The 20,508-nt window shown below is 38.1% G+C and overlaps 1 protein-coding gene across 48 annotated transcripts in view; it reads right to left on the reverse strand.

The window, feature by feature from the left end:
- PTPRD (protein tyrosine phosphatase receptor type D) overlaps positions 1-20,508 on the reverse strand; it is a 1,712,576-nt gene that overhangs the window by 796,572 nt on the left and 895,496 nt on the right. For 46 of the 48 annotated variants that reach the window (XM_043515489.1, XM_043515490.1, XM_043515533.1 and 43 more), the window contains one exon: positions 10,653-10,675. The exons of the other annotated variants lie outside the window; for them this stretch is intronic. The gene's annotated coding sequence lies outside the window, so the exon portion shown is untranslated. The remainder of the gene's footprint in view (positions 1-10,652; positions 10,676-20,508) is intronic. 48 annotated transcript variants of the gene reach the window in all.

Raw genomic sequence — 20,508 nt, forward strand, 5'->3', positions numbered from 1 at the left:
ATCATCTGACACCCCAGGATACAAACCATAATAGCTGGCTTGAAAGTGCAATATGTTCTGCTGTTCTGGTTAGTTTTTCATTTAATTCATTACAGGGATTGTGTTTTCTTTCCAGTGACTGCATTTGTCATCAGTCACTGTGGTTGTGGATCACAGTTCCAAAATGATGTCATGCAGCAGGAGAAGAAATGATATATTGTGGTTTAATGATTTAATATCATAATAGGTTAGGCCACTCTGTGTTACATATGAATAGACTCTACACTGGCTTTTCTTAGCCAAAATATCCTTTTTCTTTAGCATCATTAACTGGTTTGCCAACATGTGATTTCAAAGTTGCTTTGATGTTTAGTCAAACCAAAATGTATTTAAAAGGTGCAAAACACAAACAAGAGATTGGAATAGTTTACAGTGGTATAAGGGGATACAAAATGGAGTAAGGGGCATGAAACTAAACAAATAAAAATGTAGGGCACAGTTCGAGAAAAAAAACCTGATTGATGGTGAGACTTGTATGAAGATATCTTAAGGGAAGCTCTGGAACTTGAGCAATTTAAAAACAGGTTGGACATAACCCTAAATATGTGACAGTCCTGCAGTGACAGGGAAATTGATCCAGACAGCAATTCTGCAAATGCTTACACACATATTTAACTTCAAACATTTGATAGTCCTGTTGACTTCAGGGGAACTGCCCATGTGAGTAAATTTGAGCCTGCAAGTAAAAATTTGCAGAATTGTTGTCTAGGGGACCTAACAGGCCTTTTCCATCTCTAATTTGTAAGAATGGAGTTTTCAAAGGTATCTAAGAGAGTGAGGTGACCAACTCATTGAAATTCAATGGAAGTGGGGTGCCTAACTCCCACAGGTGTTTTTTGGAAATTTCATCCTAAGATATTTTACTTGTTAATGTTCATCACAGTTCAGAAATTGAATACAAAGCAAAATATACACACTGGACCTTCCACTGCGAATCTCCCAAGGACATCTCAAGAGAGCAGACTAATACTAGCTGCACAATTTTTCTGTGGTTCCTTCTTTGCAACCATTATATGCCTTTCTTACTTAAGCAACACTTCTTCACATCTTTTGGGCCAAAGAGATTGGACAGAAAAGCTCATGGAGCTTCCCATCAAACCCAATCTAGCATTGCCCTTTGTCCATTAGGGTGGTTCCTATAGCCACAGGACAGCCTGTCCCCCATCCTGCCTAAAACTTCAGGAGAGAACAACTGTGGGGTGTTTTTGTTTGTTTGTTTTGCAATCCCTTTACCATCTGGCTTGAATGCCCTGACCCTCAGTTTCCCAGACAGGATTACAGTCCTGCACATATGGAACTTTTGAAGTTCTCCACCAGTATTAATTGCTACTAGCTACTTCTCCAAAGGAAAATACCCACTCTTTACGTCCAGCCAAAAGGATTAAAGATAATCTGCTTTCAACTGCTTGTGCAGATATCCTGGAGCTGCAGTGCCCTACTTGAGTTAAATAGCTTGGAATGAACCTGTCTGCTCTGAACCACAGGCAATGGCCCACCTCAGAGAACCCCAACAATCCAAAATGGCTGCTTTGAGAAGTGAGTGAAAGACATTAAATCCTGCCTGATAGGCCATTTAAGGCTCCTCTGTCAGGCATGACACAATCCTAAGGATCACTAACCTTGTATTTACTGGTGTGCTCTTGTCTCAAGAATTGCATCAGTTATCTTCTGGCCCCATTTGTCCAGGGGTGCTGGAACAATTTTATAGTGGGGGTGCTCAGAGCAATTGAACCAAATTGTAAACCCTGTATATGACAGAAATAACTTCAAGCCAGTGTGTGCGGCTTCACCTTCAGCACCCCTAGTTCCAAGATCTATACCTTTGTCTACTTCCTTGATGTCCCTGTACCTCCCACCTCCAGCATGAGGCATCTTGCTCAAGCACAGGAACAGTTTGTCTTATCCTGTCCTCCAGTGCCCTACTGTTACTGATGTTGCTGCTGGCATCATTGTATAAATCATTGTAGCACATTTCTTCTGCTGTTTCATCACTCATTTCACCAGCTTATTTGGTTTCTACATATGTATGAAATCCCACAACTCCTTGACATTTTATGTAAATGGTGGGATGACTCAGAAGCAACAAACACTACAGGAATCAGAAAGAGCAAATCTTTAATCAGCCAAAAATCAAAATCCAAGTGAACCAGAAGCAAAACAAACAAGGAAAAGATTCCCAAAACTGATTCACTCAGCCCTCCACACCTGGATATTATTTCTGCCCCTTCTGTATCTCCAGCAGCCAGTACTTAAGGCATTAAATCCAGCTGCATTGCCCCACCCGCACCAATCAAACACTGACTTCAAGAAAAGGGGAAAGTGCAACTGGATTATCCTTGTATACTGTGGACCACGGTAGTGCCCCCACAGACCATCACATAGATGCAGAAATTGTCACCAAAAAATGTGATTTAAAAATGTAGAAGGGGTTTGACTGGCAGTTGGCTTTTTAGATAATCGTTCATAAAGGAATTTTGAATGCACTCCCTTTAGTCACCAGACCCAAAAAATGACGAATGGTGGGAAACAATAGCCATAAGCTTGGACCAAAGGAGTCCATCAGTGAACACAATGCCACATTTACTGCAAGCAACACACTGCACACTTGAATCACGGTACTAATGCCCTGATTTTTTTCCCCTCTTATTCCATTTATTCTTTAATAGCCATCAGTACTGAAACTGACGTTTGTAAAAGCGAGTGAGTTGATTAATAGGTATTTTATACATCTGGTATTTTCTCATAAAAGACTGGTAAACTTATTTCAATTATCATACCACCAACGAGGATGCAATCTGTTCACAATGGCTGTTTACGAATGGCTGCTTTGGGTAATGACTGTTGTCTTACCATGGGAAATGAAATATAATATTATTAAACAGAGATATGCAGAATGATGTGTCAACTTATCCATCTCCCTGATGTTTATAGGCTTCATTTTTTATAATGCTTATTTTATTTTATGAGACCAAACATTAAAGTATGTCTTATTTGAAAGGATCTCATTTCTTTTATTTTTGTTTTAATGCCCTTGAATATTAACATCCACAAATTCACATGCAATCAGTGCAGGAAACCTGCAGTAGGTACTTTATTAATTCCATTTAGATAAACATGCTATAATGAAAGAGATATTAAAGTAAAACGTTTATCTTCGTATTAGGAGGTAAGCTGTTTCTGCCCAGAAGGCTATACATTTTCTGCTTTAACATCCCGCATGTGAAAATTTCATGAAAGGGGTAGTTTTTTAAATAAATTCATAACTAGTTTAATAATTTCTGTGTTTGTTAGGGTTGTGAGAGGTTTATATGTGTGGATGTGGGGGATGGAATAGGTATGGGGGAAGGGATGAACTTCCTAAGAATTTTATACAGCTTTGATCATTGCAAAGAACATTTGGGTCATATGCAAGAGAGATAAAGAAAATATAATGTTATATGAAATCTTATCAGTTGATTTAAAAAAAATGCTAAATTTCTTTTCTGGAAACAGAAATATGAACCATCCTCCTCCCCAATATATCACACCGTGCCACGCCATAATATTCCATTATGCAAAACAATTTTCAAGGCTAAAAATATCAGGACACTGCAATATGCCCTTTGTGTGTTGCTTTATTCCAATTACCATATATTTAATTCAGAAAGAATATAAATTTGCGATGCTCTTCAAGTTCAAAATTGGTAAAAATGGATGGGGGGGAAAATCCCTTAAATATATGCTGTATTGCCCAAAATGATGCCTACACATTGAAAATTTAAGGGACTGAGAGACACATTTTGTAAGACTTGAAGAGTAGTGAGCAGAGTAAATGCACACAGAGAATCCAGCCAACATACTTTCTCAAACACAAAATGGATAATCCTGCTGGGGAAAAACACTCACTGCCTGGCAACAGAAACGTCAATATTACTGAACAGCGGACACTAGTTTATGTTTACAAGCTATTATGAGAATAAGATTCCTTTCATTCTTCCTCAAAATTCAGGGGATTGATGGTGGGTTTTTTTTGTTTTGGTGCTCATTTTTCCCAACCTAGTAAGCACATTCCAGACTAAGTAACTACATTTTGCCTACATTCTGGAATTTCTCCCTTTCTTGCACCCTAAAACTACAAGTAGCTTTGCACTGTACTGTGAAACAACTGCTTCATTTCACCCCAGACACAGTGGCATTTCTTCAGCCATTTAAATAATTCCTGTTCATGGCCTGTATATCACCTGGTTATATTTGTGAAATGCTTTTGGAAATCCTTCATGATTCCACTGAATATTTAATTTCTCGCTAACAGCTTGATGCATAAAAAGTAGCAGAGGGCCAATATTTTTCAAAAGTCTCTGTTGACTTTGGGTAACTAAGATGAGACAACCCTAAGCAGGCCCTGTTTTGGAGACGGTGATCAACACTCAGCCTCTGAAATCAGGCCTCTTAAAAGCGTATTAAGCACCCAAAATTACTGATACTTCTGAAAATGTTGGCTTCAATCCCACTTTTGCAAACTTTTCCTTGTAGTTGGATCCTTGAGGTTGCATGAAGCTCTATTGACTTCCCTGACACTCCATGCAACTACAAAGGTTCAACCACAAGGAGTAACTTGTGAGGTTGGGGCCTAGAAATGTAAGTCATCCATTCTCTAGGCAATGCTAAATCTTTATCACTTCTGTTCTGTGAAGAACAACTTTTAAACTTTAAAACAGGCAAAGAATTGAATTCATTAAATCTATTGGATATAACAATTTAATGGAAGGGAAAAATATGAATTAAATTATTAAAATCTAGATTGCACATAGTAATTAAAAAGATGGTTGCTATGCAACAAAAAGAGATTTCTATGAACACTGTTCAAAAATATATTTGTTAAGTATGCTTGTGTTTTGCCTTGACCTTTTTCAGACATACACCTGCCCAGACTGTCTACAAATATGTTTTGGAGAATAATATTAAATGTACTTGGTGATTAAAAATGAAAATCAGCTTTTTGATTGGGGATAATGATTTCATATGCCTGCCTTTTTTATTTTTAAAGTTATTTATATGGTGATGTCTTGTCAGTTGTAAAGGATTCATTTCCATCACAAATAAAGGACCTGATCCTGCCGGCCCTCCGTGCATAAGGCTGTGAGTTAAATATGGTAAGCTGTAAAGGTCTTAAGCAACAGTAATTGGCTCTCTTAGATATTAGACATGAGGCTGTTTGTTCAATATACCTGGTGTCATTAGGCAGCTTTCACTTTTTCATGGACACCAACCCAGATAATGCATTGCCTATATGCATGCTGGATTTTGCATGGTAGAGTTTCTTCTGCAATCAGCTTACACTGGGTATGGCAGAGAGTGGGCTGTCAGGGAAATGGTTACCATACCCAGATTCTCTGCTTCAGCCTTGATGCAATTTAAAGCCATCTGAGGGCTGTTCTCAGTCAGTGGTTCTCAAACAGGGCTATGTGTATCCCTGGGGGTACATCAACTCATCTAGATATTTGCCTAGTTTTACAACAGGCTACATAAAATGCACTAGTGAAGTCAGTTCAAACTAAAATTTCATACAATGACTGGTTTATAGTAACCTATAGACTATACACCGAAATATATGCACAATATTTATATTCTAATTTCTTTATTTTATGATTATATGGTAAAAAGGAGAAAGTAAGCAATTTTCCAATAATACTGTGCTTTGACACTTTTGTATTCTTATGTAGAATTTTGTAAGCAAGTAGTTTTTAAGTGAGGTGAAACTTGGGGTACACAAGACAAATTAGACTCCTGAAAGGGGCACAGTAGTCTGGAAAGGTTGAGAACCACTGTTCTTAATGGTGCCAGCTGGCTATAGTCCTGTAAGGATCATATCTAGATGGGCATTGTTGGAATGCTTTTCACTAGAGCTGGTGAGGAATTTTCAGTCAGAACGATTACCCAGAATTTTCAGTTTTCTATTGGGATAAATTAAATGACAGCTCCCCAGATGCCAACATGCAAAGCTATTGTCAATTTCACTTTAAAAAATAAAATTGACAAGGAGCAGCAGCCAGCTAGAAAATTCAATTTTGGTTCTCCCAAAACCAATTTCTTTTTGGAAATCCCTTTGGGAGGAGTGGAGAGGAAAATCACCATTTTACCTGTGTCTCAATTCAGGATGATTATTCTTCTAAAAATGTGATTTTTATTTATTTATTTTGGCTGTAAGAGATTTCTGTTGTCCACCCAGTTCTATTATACACTTCATCTTTGTCCATGCCGTGACCCTCTCCTTCAGGGACTGCAGGAAAGGAAGCATAAAAGGCAACTCTGTGTGCTCTGTGATCACTCAATCACCACCACAAACTCCACTGTCCCTACACATACTGGAGACTTCACCATGCTAGAGGCATGTCCATCAGGAACTTTAGTGAGGTTTCTACACCTGTGAATATGCAAGTGTGTGTAAGCTACACATGCACAGGTAGAGCCTAGGTTTAAGCTCCATTGAAACCTGCGTTTGTCCTCCATTAGATATATACTATTCACGGTGGACATTCTTATCCTTTTACACCTGTGTACATACACACAGAGATATGATGACATGTTTGATTGGAAATGAGATTGACTTAAATTCCTATTTACAAAATAAAATGCAAAAATTGCAATTGATTAACTGGGTGGAATAAATTCATATTACTCATATATAATGGACTGCAAGGTCTTCAGGGCACAGGCCATGGCTTATCAATGTCCTTAACACACCACAGGTTTTAAATGAATGTGTTATCATTGACATTTTTCAAAAGAGGTAGCAGCATGATGCAGAGGATGTTGGGTATGAAGAAATGAAAGAAGGAGACACTTTCCTGTAATTCACCAGAGACAGCACATTCTCCCCCTTGAGGAGAGGGGTAAAGGAGTTTAGGCCTTAAGAACATAACTCTACATTGCATAAATCTTCCTGCATTTGTGTATCTCTAGCTCCTTGCAACTGAATCTTTGTTCCATATTGTTTCCTTCATGGAAGCTTTGGTAAGTTGAGCAGTGTGGCCTCACTTTATGATTAAATTTATCTACTCAAATAAGCTGTCCTACCATAACAGAAAACGTGGGTTTTTTCCTTCCTGATTCTATCACCATTTGTTTCTTCACCCAGGGCCTTGGCCTTAATATCATCATTATAATTGTTGATCACAATATCTGTGGCTCAGGATTTTCTCACATGGTGTGTCTGGAAGCGGCTGCAGAACTGGCATATACAATTCAGGCATTCACGTTTTCTCTGATGTATTTGTAAAGATTCTGGATGGATATTTGGGAATCACTGTGATGAGGATGTATTGATTATCCTACTTTTTAATTCATGGTATAAGTGGATACCAAATGGAAATTTTAATTAGTTAGCGCCTTTGAAAAAATACTATAGGTTTTATATTTCTTTGGTAAATAGAAGGATCTATTAAAATAGAGGTAGGGAGTATTTTAGGGGTTCATTTCTCTCATCTAGAGGGACTCAGTCCTGTCAACATCAATCAAAGTGGCAGTACACACTGGGTTTCTGCAAGAGAATGATTCATCTAGTAGACAAGGATTTCCCCAGGCTGTGAGTAGGTGGGGCTGTGTAAACTGCACATACTTTATGTTCCAATAAAAAGAAAGGTTGGGAGAACTGTGCGGGAAGAAAGAGACCCAAAATATATTTAATACAAAAAAGTTCCCTGGGACAGTCAAAGAAGTTATCTTTGCCCACCAAGGACATTGAATTATGGATTCTCTATGTTCGCTGATAATTTGGTTATACCCTTCTTAATGTTTATATCTAAATGGAGTCTTTTCAGTGGATTAGGTCTATCTTAAACATTAACCTTATTATAGGAGGTAATTTAAATTGCATTTTGACAGAAGAGATTCACACCCATACAAACACATCCTAAAGGCCTCTTAATGCTACCAATAGCCAAATGTTAATATATAACCAATTCTCTACTATTTTATTAGATGATGTATTGATAGGATAATGTTTATTGCATTCAGCTACACGACACAGCATGACCACCAGGGATCCTAGTTTTCTATAATAAAAATCCCAAAATTCTCCAATAAAAAAATACCATAAAACTCAATGATTTTCCACAATTAAAATGAAATGCTGAACTTTAGTTTCCCTAGCCACAATATACATAGGTATCAGTTGAACACAATGTTTTATTGATATATAACCATTTTAAAGCAAGTTTCAAGCCTATCAATGCCATGAATCATTATAATAAAATAAAATTGTTATAACTGCAATTTTTATTTCTTACATATACAAATACTCCTGTCTATATTTTCCAATTTTTTTAATGCACATAAAATAAAGCTAAAATTGCTTTTATATTAACATTACTCACTTTCTAAGTTAGCCGTGGTTGTTAAAATAGAGATGCAGCATCTCAGCCACATTTTCATCTTTCAGACATTGGCGCTGATCAGAGAAAAGAACCTCACATTTGTTAAATGTCTTTCATTGTCAGCACCGGGCAGCTTCAGCAGAAATCTGAGCCCGCCGCCCAGGGTTGTCAAGGGGAATCCCATTGCTCAAAGCTCAGGCTGTCAACCCTGGTTCAGTTAATAAGGATAGCCAGATAATGGAGGCCAGGATGAATGGGGTTCTCCTATATATATTTTTATTTTTGCACAAAATGTAAAAACTGAAGATACTGTGTAAAAATGCAAATCCTGTGTTTTTCCGCATTTTTTCATGGAAAACATATTTCCAGGATCCCTCATGATCACCAAAAACCTGAGGGTGAAGGTTACACTTGGAAGGATACACTGCAAAGCTACCCCCTTCTGCACTCCATTTCATATTAACAATTGGGCCTCTTGCCACTGAATATGGTAGAACAAGTTGCTGTAAGTTTCCAGTCTGGAAGATGAGGTACAAAAATACCACTCTCTCTCACAAAATGTTAATATTACTTCTTAGGCCCTGATAATTCAGTTATACCACTAATCTTCTGTAGTGAGTAATACAGTAGATAATCCAGATTCAGAAATAATTACCATGAATCAGAATACTAATTGTACTGCTGTGAAGCCCCTTATTTCCTTATACATAAACTGCCTCTCTAAGCTTCACTTATGGTCTTTCATTTTCTTTTTCTCCACTTGGGCCTATATAGTCTCACTTTATTTTTCTTACTGAAGACAAAGAGTTGGGTCCAAAGCCCAGTGAAGTCAAAGATACTCCCATTGACTTCAATGGGCTTTGGATTAGACCCAAGTTTACTATAAAAGGCAAATAAATATATTGCCATATTATAATGTTTCACAATTAAAGGCATACTTAAAATCCTATTGTTTATCCTTTAAGGAAGTTTTGTTCAATTAAACTATTGATACCGTGAGTCTGAAAAAAATTAGTTCTTGCCATTATGGAAGGAGGGGCTATGTCAGCTATATATACTAATAACTGTAAAGCCTTATTCATAGAGAACTACCCATTAGATACACATTGATCTGAATGACAGCTGGTCATATACTGAATAACTTTGAGTACCTCAGATTTTCCCGTTCTGTATACTTACACAGTGTAAAGACAGTGATAGGAAAGAACTGCTATTATAAGCTCTGTGGGGCAGAAAACATCTCTGTTATGTGTCTGAACAGCACCCATCACAGTGGGGCTCTGAGACAGGATCACAGCCGCTAGACACTAAAACAATACTACCATCACCACTAATAATAAGGTTATACTTTCTGCTAGCATAGTCAATCTTTTATGGGCTTTAGAATTCACAAAGACACCTGAAGCTGCAACTAAATGCAGAACACAAGGTTAAATAAATTGTACATTCCTCACTTCTTCTGGTAGAACTGAGTCAATCGTACACATATAAAATGGGCATAATATTATTTCTCTACCTCACAGAGGTGTTGTGAGGATTGCCAAAATCAAATTGTAAAACTCTTTGAGATACTTGAATGATAGGCAAAATAGCACATAATATTACTAGTGCTATTATTAGACCCAGCATGATACCATAAATTAGATTAATATTTTGTATTTATAACAGCACCTTCCATTCAAAGTTCTTGAAGCAATTTAAAAGCATTAAATTTATTAATCCACATAACACATTTGTGAGGTAGGGAAAGTGTTATTATCTGCAGTGAACAAGACACAAAGAAGCTAAGGGTCACATTTTTTTAAAGTGGCCTAACAATTTTGTTCCTCTCTGTTACCTGGTGCCATATTTTATATATATTTTATATATATTTGGCTTGATTTTCACAGAGCCCTTTGGCTTTACTTGAAGTTGTAGGTGTTCAGTATGACTGGAAAATCAGGATCACAGTGTCTGAAGGTGGGCAATCAAAACAGAGCGATCCAAAACTGGAAACCACTTTTGAAATCCTTTCCAATATCACAAGCTGAGTCAGTGGCAGAGATACAAGGGAGCCCTGCTAATCCTTAGACAGCACTCTTGCAGAATTCATAAACAGATCAAGAATCAAAATTCCTGTCCAGTTTCAAAGAAAACAATTCTCATTTTCATCAGTAACTTAACAACAAATACCATATCCCTGGAAAAACTATGATGCTATTTTGTTTTCTTCTACTTAGTCTACTTAGTGTTAATCTAGTAATGAAATTGATGTTTTACCTCAACCTTGTGAACTGGAGCTCCTGTTGAGAGAGAGAGAGAGGTTTTCATCAAAAGGGGCATAAAGTGGAAATCTGGGTGCATTAATTGGTAGTTCCTGGAAAGCAAACTGCTTGTATATTGCACAAAACCAACTTAGAAATAGTTCACCCTGTAATAACTGAAGAATGTGAAGAAAGCATTTGAATTAATTCTGAAGTTAAGTTACAAGATTGTTTTGGCACACATTATCCAACACTAAAAGTTGTGTAGAACAGCTCATGAAGAGGGGAGAGCATTTCTGTTTTAGTACCAAGTATCAGAGGGGTAGCCACGTTCGTCTATATCCACAAAAACAATGAGGAGACCGGTGGCACCTTAAGGACTAACAGATTTATTTGAGCATAAGCTTTCGTGACTAAAAAACCCACTTCTTCAGAGAGGTTTTTTTTTTACACATGAAAGCTTATGCCCAAATAAATCGGTTAGTCTTTAAGGTGCCACCAGACTCTTCATTGTTTTTCTATTTTGGTGACTCTCCAATATGTAAAGTCAAGTATCTTTATTTTACCTAGGAGATGGAGTGCAGGGGCAGGACAGAAGTGGGGAGGATCTGTGACCCATCTTGCAAATGATGACTTGAATACAAGATTTATCCAAAGATTTATTCAAGTTATTTACTCCTTTGGGGAAAGGTTGGCTGCCTGGAATTTTACCCCTAGAGTTGAAGCAGTACAAATCATAAATTGAAGTTTTTCAATATTTAAATACGTAGATTTCTTTTTCAGCAGCCATCCTGCTCTCAACTTCACAGATACTTTGAATTCCATAATTTTTGCCGCTCTTTTCGACCGGAGCAGCTATCTGAAAATTCAGAAACTTGTAGGTTGTTCCAATTGGGAGGAGAAACTTAGAGTAAGGTATTTTTGATGCAATTTTCTTTATTTACAAAGATTTTACATAAAGTTCTGTTTCCCTGAACATAGTAGGAATCAAACAGCAAAAGACAGTTTATTTGCTCACTGTGCCAAAACCTGCCTTTCCATCCAGATTTCTCTCAGGGCCACAGCACTATCACTTCTGTTACTATCTGCTTGGCTTTCTGGATGCCTCCCATTCCCTACTCCTGTGGGAATTCTGCACTACTGCATGCATGCATACTTAATGAGCCATCCATATTTTTAATTTGTTTTCACAGAAAAAGCTTCTGCCAAAATGTTGCTGCAGTTCCATCTTTTGTCCACCAGAGGGCACTGTGGCAATAGAACACAGCAGCAGCTCCCAGCCAACTAGGAAGAGAAAGAGCCTGACTTCTGCAGAGCCTGTCAGGCCAGGTCAGGAGACAGGGACAATAGGGAGACAGACAGTGTGGGATGCTGGGGGAGTGGGTCAGACAGGGGCTCATAAGGGCTAGTGGGGGAAGGACAGACTGTGCAGGGACTGAATGGGAGTGGAGGCACAGGGACACGGGGGGAGGTAGATGTAGGCCCACATGGTGATGGGGGAGGGGCTTCAGAGCTACACAGAATAGAGGGTGGCTAAGTGGGGGTCACAGAGACACATGGGGACAGGGGAAGGAGGTGCAAGGCTACATGGGGATGGTGAGAGTAGGTGTCTGAGTGGGGGTGGAGGGACACGTGGACAGGTGGTGCAAGGATACATAGGGCTGCAGGCATATTTGGGGAAAGGGGCAGATGTGCCTGACTGAATGGGAGAGGCTAGGGGTCAGCCGGGTCTGTATGGGGGAAACTCCCTAACAATCCTCCCTGCCCCCAAAATAACCTGTTCCTTACTTTTCCCATGCATACCCAACAACCCTCCAAGTTCATACCCAGATGCCTTCCTAGTAATTTAATTCCCTCTCCCTCAGTTCCTCTGTTACACCTGACTCCCCCAAACCTTTGCAATGATTCTGAGGGGTGTGGGAAATATGGTTCTGTACTGTAGTTTAAATGAATTATTATCCAGATCTCTGTATTAATATGCCTAGTAAAAATCTATTTGTCAAAAAACATTTCCTGAATCTTTGTTGTTGTCTGTTACAGACATACTTGCTGACAGGTATTTTGAAATAAATGACCATAAATAATTGAAACTGATATGATTATATTATGTTATTTTTACAAGTAAAATATGCAGAATTTTGCAGAATTTTAAAATATTGTATGCAGAATTTTAATTTTTTTTCACAGAATTCCCGCAGGCGTAGCTTCCCCAACACAGACGCTCCCATCAATCCAAACCCTAGACTCTCCATTTGAAACCTCATGGGCCATATGATTCAGTTTCTACTCAAGCTTTTACATGTTCTTTTGCTTTGGTGCTACTACTTTGCTTCAGCCTTTTCTTTACAATGTCTTCTTTACATTTATCCTGAATGAAAGATTATGGTTATGCTTGATGCATAGTAGCAAAGTTTAACTGATCCCATAACATTGGTCTGTATTTGTACGAGCATCCACTAGATACCAGACACTTTCCAAAAACTTCAAAATAGTCCTTGTTCTGAGAAGCTCGCAATCTATGACAAACGAGTAGAAGTCAGAGAAAGGGGAATAACAACAGTCCATTTATATACAAGTGAACTTGAGTCACTGCAGGCAGCATGGCAGAAGTGGGTCAAATGTAGACAGTGTGCGGGCCTTTTGGATGAGCTCAGGAAAAGGGGGTCATGCCACACATAGGGACTAGATATGCCAATAAGATCCTGTCTACTTTGCTTTTATTGCAGTCACATGCTAATCCTCATTTCCTTGCAATTTACTGGGATTTACAATTTACAGAGGGAGGAGGAAAAACTGGGAGCAAGGGTAGTGGCTCTCATTGTAAGATAGTCTGACCAGTTTTAAGATAGCAAGATGAGGCTCACTGCAGGAAGGAGTTCTAACCCAGTTCTTCTTCCCTGTGTCCACAGACACCTCCCTCTTGCACAGCAGCAGTGCCCAGTGGTACTTTCAAAACCTTGTAAATTAGCTAGTCCATAAGATTATGTTCCCCTGGGATGTGGGTAGTTTCCTAGTGCTTGAACATGGTTAATTTTCCTACATATAAAACGTGAATTTCTACAGGATGAAACCTCAACATGTGGAACATTTAATTTGGCACATTTTAAGAGAGATTTGGGAGTGTAGTGAAAGTGAATTACCTAATGTGTGTTTGCAGCTGTTAGTAAGTAGCTAGCTAAAATCCCTAAGCAGGCAAACAACATGGCATCTGGGTTACAATTATTTTTGTTTTGTAATTCCATCATGAATATGTAGGAAAAGGTTATTAAACTTCTTCTGTAACTGTTGTTCTCCAAGAAGTGTTGCACATGTCCATTCCACTCTAGGAATGTGAGCACCTTGTGCAGAGTTGTCGGAGATTTTTCCCTCAGCAGTACCTGCCAGGGCAGTGAGAGAACCCTTTGATGCCTCCCATAGCTGCACCTAAGTTCCTTCCTACCAGAAAGACTCCAATACAGAAGGGAAGAAGGGAGGATTAGTGATGGTTTCTTCTTCAAGCGATTGCACATGTCCTCAAGCAGTTCAAACTGGAGGGCTTGGAGTTTATTTAAATCTGGCATCATCTCTAGATTGATGAGAGGCAGCATAGTGAGAGGGAAGCATATGGATCAATGACCAGGGTGCTGTTTTACAAATGTCCAGCTGGGTTTATGAGTCAGAAAGGTTGTGGAAGCTGCCTGTGATCTGGTCGAATGAGACAACACTCTATTTAGGGAGCATTACCAGCCAATTGGTAACATAGAAATACAGCTAGAAATCTAGAAACAGATCCTTTGGGTGGAGACTGGATGATCCTTTATTCTGTCTGAAACCACAATGAACAGTTATGAGAGACTTAAATGACCTAACCCAATCCAGGTAAAAAGCTTAAAGCTCTTCTAAGATGAGAGAGTGAAACCTTACTTTACTTTTAACTGAATGAGGCTGTGGAAGCACATTGCTTAGTTAATGTGGAAATGGAAACCACTTGAGGCAGAAAGTTTGGGTGAGGCTGAAGTTAAACCCTATCTTTAAAGAAGACCATACAAGAAGGTTCTGATACTAAGACTAGAAATTTCCCTGCTCTTCTGACCAAAGCAACAGCAACCAAGAAAACCACCTTCACAGAAAGGTGTTACAGAGAACAGGCTCAAATGAGGAACTCATCAACTATGCTAGAACTAAATGTAAGTTTAATGGGGGAAGGGGGCTCCGTACCTCTAGGTAGCTGTCCAAACCTTCAGAAACCTGATGGACATAGGATTTGAGGGGAAAAAAATGGCATTTATCCATGGCTGGGTGGAAAGCTGAGATAGTTCCATTAGAGTCCACCTGGTGGCTAATAGTTAATGCTCTTTGTTTTATAAACACTATATATTGGACTAGGAGCTCAAAACAGGTAAATGCCTTTCGGTATGGACCAAATGGAATCTTTTCCATTTAGCATGGTAAATAGTCCTAGTTAAAGGCTTTCTACTATGAAGAAGAACTTCCTGCACTCCCTTAGAACAACAGAGATCTGGCTCATGGTTCATTCAGATCAGAGGATGCACTCCTAACAAATGTTCACATTCTTGGTACCCACTCTGAGTGGGAAGGATCCAATGGGAAAAACAGAATCCATGAGCAGATATTTGAGTCTGGCTGCCCTTTCTTTCTTTGGGTGGTTTGAACCCCCTACAAATGTGACAGTTATCACTCACATGTTCCTCCCCCAGATACTTAAGGCAACTGGGGTGATAGTCATTCACTGGCATAGACTTGTTACATGAGTGATAGAACTTGAAGTCAGGAGAACGAAGCATGATTCTGCTATTGGTACCGGCACCCAAATGGTAACCAGGGAATCCACACTACCAAATACTAATCTAAAGTTACTCATATCTAAACTATGTACAAAATCTCTAAACTAGCCTCAAACTAGCACAAAAGGTACTCTTTACACTAAAGAGCGTAGGATTTGCAAACACAAGCATAGCAGCTCCAACAACCATCAGAGGTGGAAGGAAGGAACTGGGCGGGGGGGAGGGTCAGGATGGCTCTGCCTTTTATGCTTGTGTGCATTGGCATAAAGCAAAAGAGGGCCCTCATACCACCTGACTGGGTATTGCTGAGGGAAAAATCTCCGACAACTGTGCCTGAGGCATGCACACACCTACAGTGGAATGAACATATGAAATCACTTGAAGAAATTACGCTGATCACTTCTTCAGATCCAACCTTTGCACTGTAATTTACAATGAAAGTTTCTGTTTTAATAAGACCTGTGTCCCTCACAGAAATATTCTACATAAGGTTGAGCTTTCTGCAGAAATCTCACTTTATATTTATATATATATATATATATATATATATATATATATATATATATATATATATATATATATATAAATCAAGTGAAAATGGTCTTCTTTCCTATTAGCACCTCTGCAGGAGACAAATAAAAATCTCTCTTCTTTGTATCTATTCACTGACTCAATTAAACTTGAGTAAAAATCATGTCAGAAAAATTGTCTGCAGCTTCAGAAAAATAAATTGAGAGAAACCACAAATGTGCAGAAGTAGGTTTCCATGCAACTGATATCACTTCTAGAAAGAGCTAATCTTGTCCTTAAAATTTCATCTTGCAGTCTCTTCTCAGACGAAACATTGCCTTGATTCAACAAGTTTTGCTTGAATAAGGGCTGCTCAGAGAGCTATGAACCCTTAAAGGGGTGGGGGGGAGAAATAACAATTAACTTAGGGTTGAATAGAGACTGGGAGTGGATGAGCCATTATACAAAGTAAAACTATTTCCCCAAGTTATTTCTCCCCCCACCCCATGCCCCACTGTTCCTCAGACATTCAGGTTTTCCAAAGTAAAACTATTTCCCCATGTTATTTCTTCCCCCCCACCCCACCGTTCCTCAGATGTTCTTGTTAACTGCTGGAAATGGCCCACCTTGCTTGTCACCATAAAAGGTTTTCCTCCTCCCCCCATCCTCCGCTGGTGATGGCTCATCTTAAGTGATCACTCTCCTTACAGTATGTATGATAAAACCCATTGTTTCATGTTCTCTGTGTGTGTATATAAATCTCCCCACTGTATTTTCCACTGAATGCATCCGATGAAGTGAGCTGTAGCTCACAAAAGCTTATGCTCAAATAAATTTGTTAGTCTCTAAGGTGCCACAAGTACTCCTTTTCTTTCTAGCCATAGGCACCTCGGGGGGGGGGGAGGGGGAAGAGGGAGGGAGGGAATATCTCCCTACTGAGCCACAGTTGGCTCTTTTATATGCATTTTACCCCCATGTGATTTCAATGGAATTACTCTTAATTTACCATGATGCAAACAACAGTAGAATCGGGCCCACTGTGTTATCCCATGTATCTTCAGACCAGCCATGATAATAGAACTGGAAAAGCACAAAAGTCATGCTTTGTTTCAAGTGAACTTATTTCTTGATATTTCCCCCACAACATGCGAGTTTCCAATTTTCAAATCCTATATCATTCTAGATATTCTCAACAACTTTTGTTCTGGTTCATTAGGACACTGCAGTAATTTCAGAAGAAAAGTTGCTTTTCTAGGCATTCCCTGGCAGAATTTTAATACTGTTTGTCTCTGTTATTATCATATTGACTACCACGGTGCCATTGCCTATAAGATTGGATTAAGATTTTGGAAATGGAATAAAAAAAAGCAGTTTAAAATTATAAGGAGCTTCCGTTTTTTAGATAATGAGGACTTGGATGATCTCATTTTGCACATTTCCTGACTTCAGTTCAATACCTAGAGTATGAAACCCCAATCTTGGCTGGTTAATGGAGTTTAGAGTTATGAAACAGAATAAGTCCTGTGATTAAAACAGCGGCTATAAAAATCATAGAACTGCTGGTTCTGCACCATGAACTTGTATTTCTATCAGACTCCAGGTTTATATTTTCAGTTTACCACCTCGACTTTATACCTCCTTGGGACAAATGTTCTCTCATGACCTTTAATTATTATAATCAGAGTGAAATTTCAGAAATGGACATCAGTAGCCATCTTATTAAAATAAATTCTCTTGTGTAATTGCTCCATTATTATTTCTCTTTATCACTTTTCCCCCCTATAACTGAGGTGATCATATATTCAAATTCTATGCAGCTAATGTGACTTTTTCCCATTAAAACACCCTACACTACATAGGGATTTTCCTGCTAATTTAGGCCAATTCCATAGTCTCTGTAATTGAACTATTTAGACTTCAACTCCTGGTGTTTGTGCATGTCAGTGATGAGGGAACGGAGTGGACTACAGGTTTTCAAATGCAGTTCTGACATTAAATAATGAAGAGGTTTTCTGTGTTATCCAACTGCTCCGCAGTGTTCATGAAGATGAATCAAGATGATACTGCATAGTGAATTTAAATAAAGTTTTATATTGTCTTTTATTGTCCAAGTGGGAGTCATAAAGCAGCTGATGGAATGAAGGATGCGGGATGGATTGGAAGACTTTAGGATATAGTGAAAAATCAGTGATGCAGTGATTTGTTTTAGCAGCTAAGATACAGTAGGTGTACGTCAAGATTTTTAATTAAGAATTATCCTTTCACTTCAACTTTGATGGCATCTGTTTCTTGCTATTGGCCTCTCAGCACCAGGTCCTCATAGAAGAAGTGCAATACAGCAGGTGTCCAAATGACTTCTCCTCCTCGATCATAAATGTTGATGGTATATCTGCTAACCTGCACAATGCTGCCTAAATTGCCAGCCTATTGTTCCTCTACCTCAGGAGGCTGATAGTCTCTCACTTGAGACTGTTAATTACAAACTACTGCTCTATCTTTAAAACAGTTATTTCTGGGCATAGATCTTACTGCCTTGATTTGTCTCAATGATTTCAATTGGACTGTTCAGAGGAGTAGGTACTGTGCCTCTGTACGTAAGTGGTTGCAGGTAAACTCCCTGCATATGGCTGGCATGATAGCTCATCCTTTAAATAAAAAGAAAAGGAGTACTTGTGGCACCTTAGAGATTGAATAGTTTATCATGTATTTTACAAGGTGTTCTTGCTATTCAGTTTTTTAAACAATGTCACTGAAAGGGTTGCTTGGAAGAAAACAGTCTATGTTTTTGTTTCACTTCATTCTGATAAAAATAATTGTTTAATATCATTTCCTGTTTAGAAGTTGGCCACTGCTTACAAGTTTTACCTTCCAAGCACAAAAAAGAACCTATTAACATAAGCAAATAAAACAGAGTTGAACAAAAATGCTGACCAAGCAGATCAGCTCTAGTAGTGACAGAATGAACATATATTGTATGGTTAATAGGGTTGGAAATCAAAGATAATGTATTAGGGAATTTTCAGAAATGGATGATTTTATATTTTGTATCTAAACCAGTATAAAATAACTGCAGTTCATTTTAGTTGATACTTTGCTTGCATGCATTAGAGATTTAAAAAAAAAATCACTCTCTTTCAGAGTAAGAACCTCAGACCAAGAAGCTCAAAAGGTAAACTATAAAATGATTGAAGATGCAGCTAGTCTATTTAGAAGCTGTTTACATTGTTTCATGTTTCCACTTATACAGTATGTGCTCATGTTAGTTGTGATAAAGATCATGATCATTTTTATTATGTGTGAATAATGTAATCATAAAGAAACAAGGCCATTTAGATTTCTAATTGATTACTGAAATGCACATTATGTGTAACTATATTGCATTAAACAACTAATGGCAATTTAATTAGTTATTTCAATAAGAAATAAAGTATATAACAGAGTGCTGACTGTAGTGAGAGCCATCTATATAGGGAAAAGAAACAAAATATGTTATAACATAGTAATTACAATAGACCTTTCGTTATTACTTGGTAACTGTGTCAATTATTTAAAAACTGCACACCCTGTAATTTATGGCTGTTATAATGGCATGTATGGTAGTATGGTCTAATTGACATTGCATAATTGTGAATGGGCTACATACACAACTGCAGTCAGCCACGGCATTTCATTTACAAAAAAAAATGCTGCATATAGTGAGAAACATCTGCCAGGGCAACCTTGCAAAAAGCTGGAACATCAGGTTGGAGGATACCCTATTTTTACCACTTTGATTACTACAAAAGATACTTATTGTACCTGAGTGTGTTACTAGAGACCATATCTAGTTTTTAAATACCAATTTGCGCTGAGTTACAAGTGTTAACACATGAACAGGATAACAAAGTAATAGAGGGATTAATATTAATTGGAACTGTAAGTATCAGAGAAGGTGTCTAGAGATCATAAATAAGATTCAGTAAGTGCTCTAAGTGGGACTATTTCTCGGATCTGGCACATAACTAAAGATTAGCAAAGCTAATGAACTGAAAGGTCTGAAACATTGCTCCTCAGAGTGCATTTGTTTTTATGAACTAGTGTCATAATTGTCCTCATAAGTAAATGCAGTAACTAAGAAGTTTTGATCCCTCACAAAAAAAATTGTTGCATTCCTTTGAACAAAAATAGACATTCATATGAATTTTACAAAAATAATGTGTATCAAGTTAATATCTCAGCAATTTTGTAGCATCATCCTGCTTTTTCAATATCAGATATTAACATCATTACTTAAAAATTTGGTGGAATTTCCAGCACTTACTGAGTACTTTATCTAGGCCAGCTCCTACTTAATTAAAAGAAAGATAGTTGTTTTTTTTGTAAACTGATGTAAGGTTTGAAATAGACCCTTTAACTACCAGACCAACTAAGACAGTGGTCAGAAATCGCTGGAACAGGGAACCATTCAGACAGAGAAGACAGGACAAGATAACCCATAGCTTGGGTAGTCTGACTACAGAAAAAAAACACTTCAGGAAAAGACTCTATAGATATTGTCCGAATGGAATATGAATGAAATAAAGCTGCCTGTAAAGAGTA

Source organism: Dermochelys coriacea, chromosome 5, assembly GCF_009764565.3.
Source record: "Dermochelys coriacea isolate rDerCor1 chromosome 5, rDerCor1.pri.v4, whole genome shotgun sequence".
Lineage (NCBI taxonomy): Eukaryota > Metazoa > Chordata > Testudines > Dermochelyidae > Dermochelys > Dermochelys coriacea.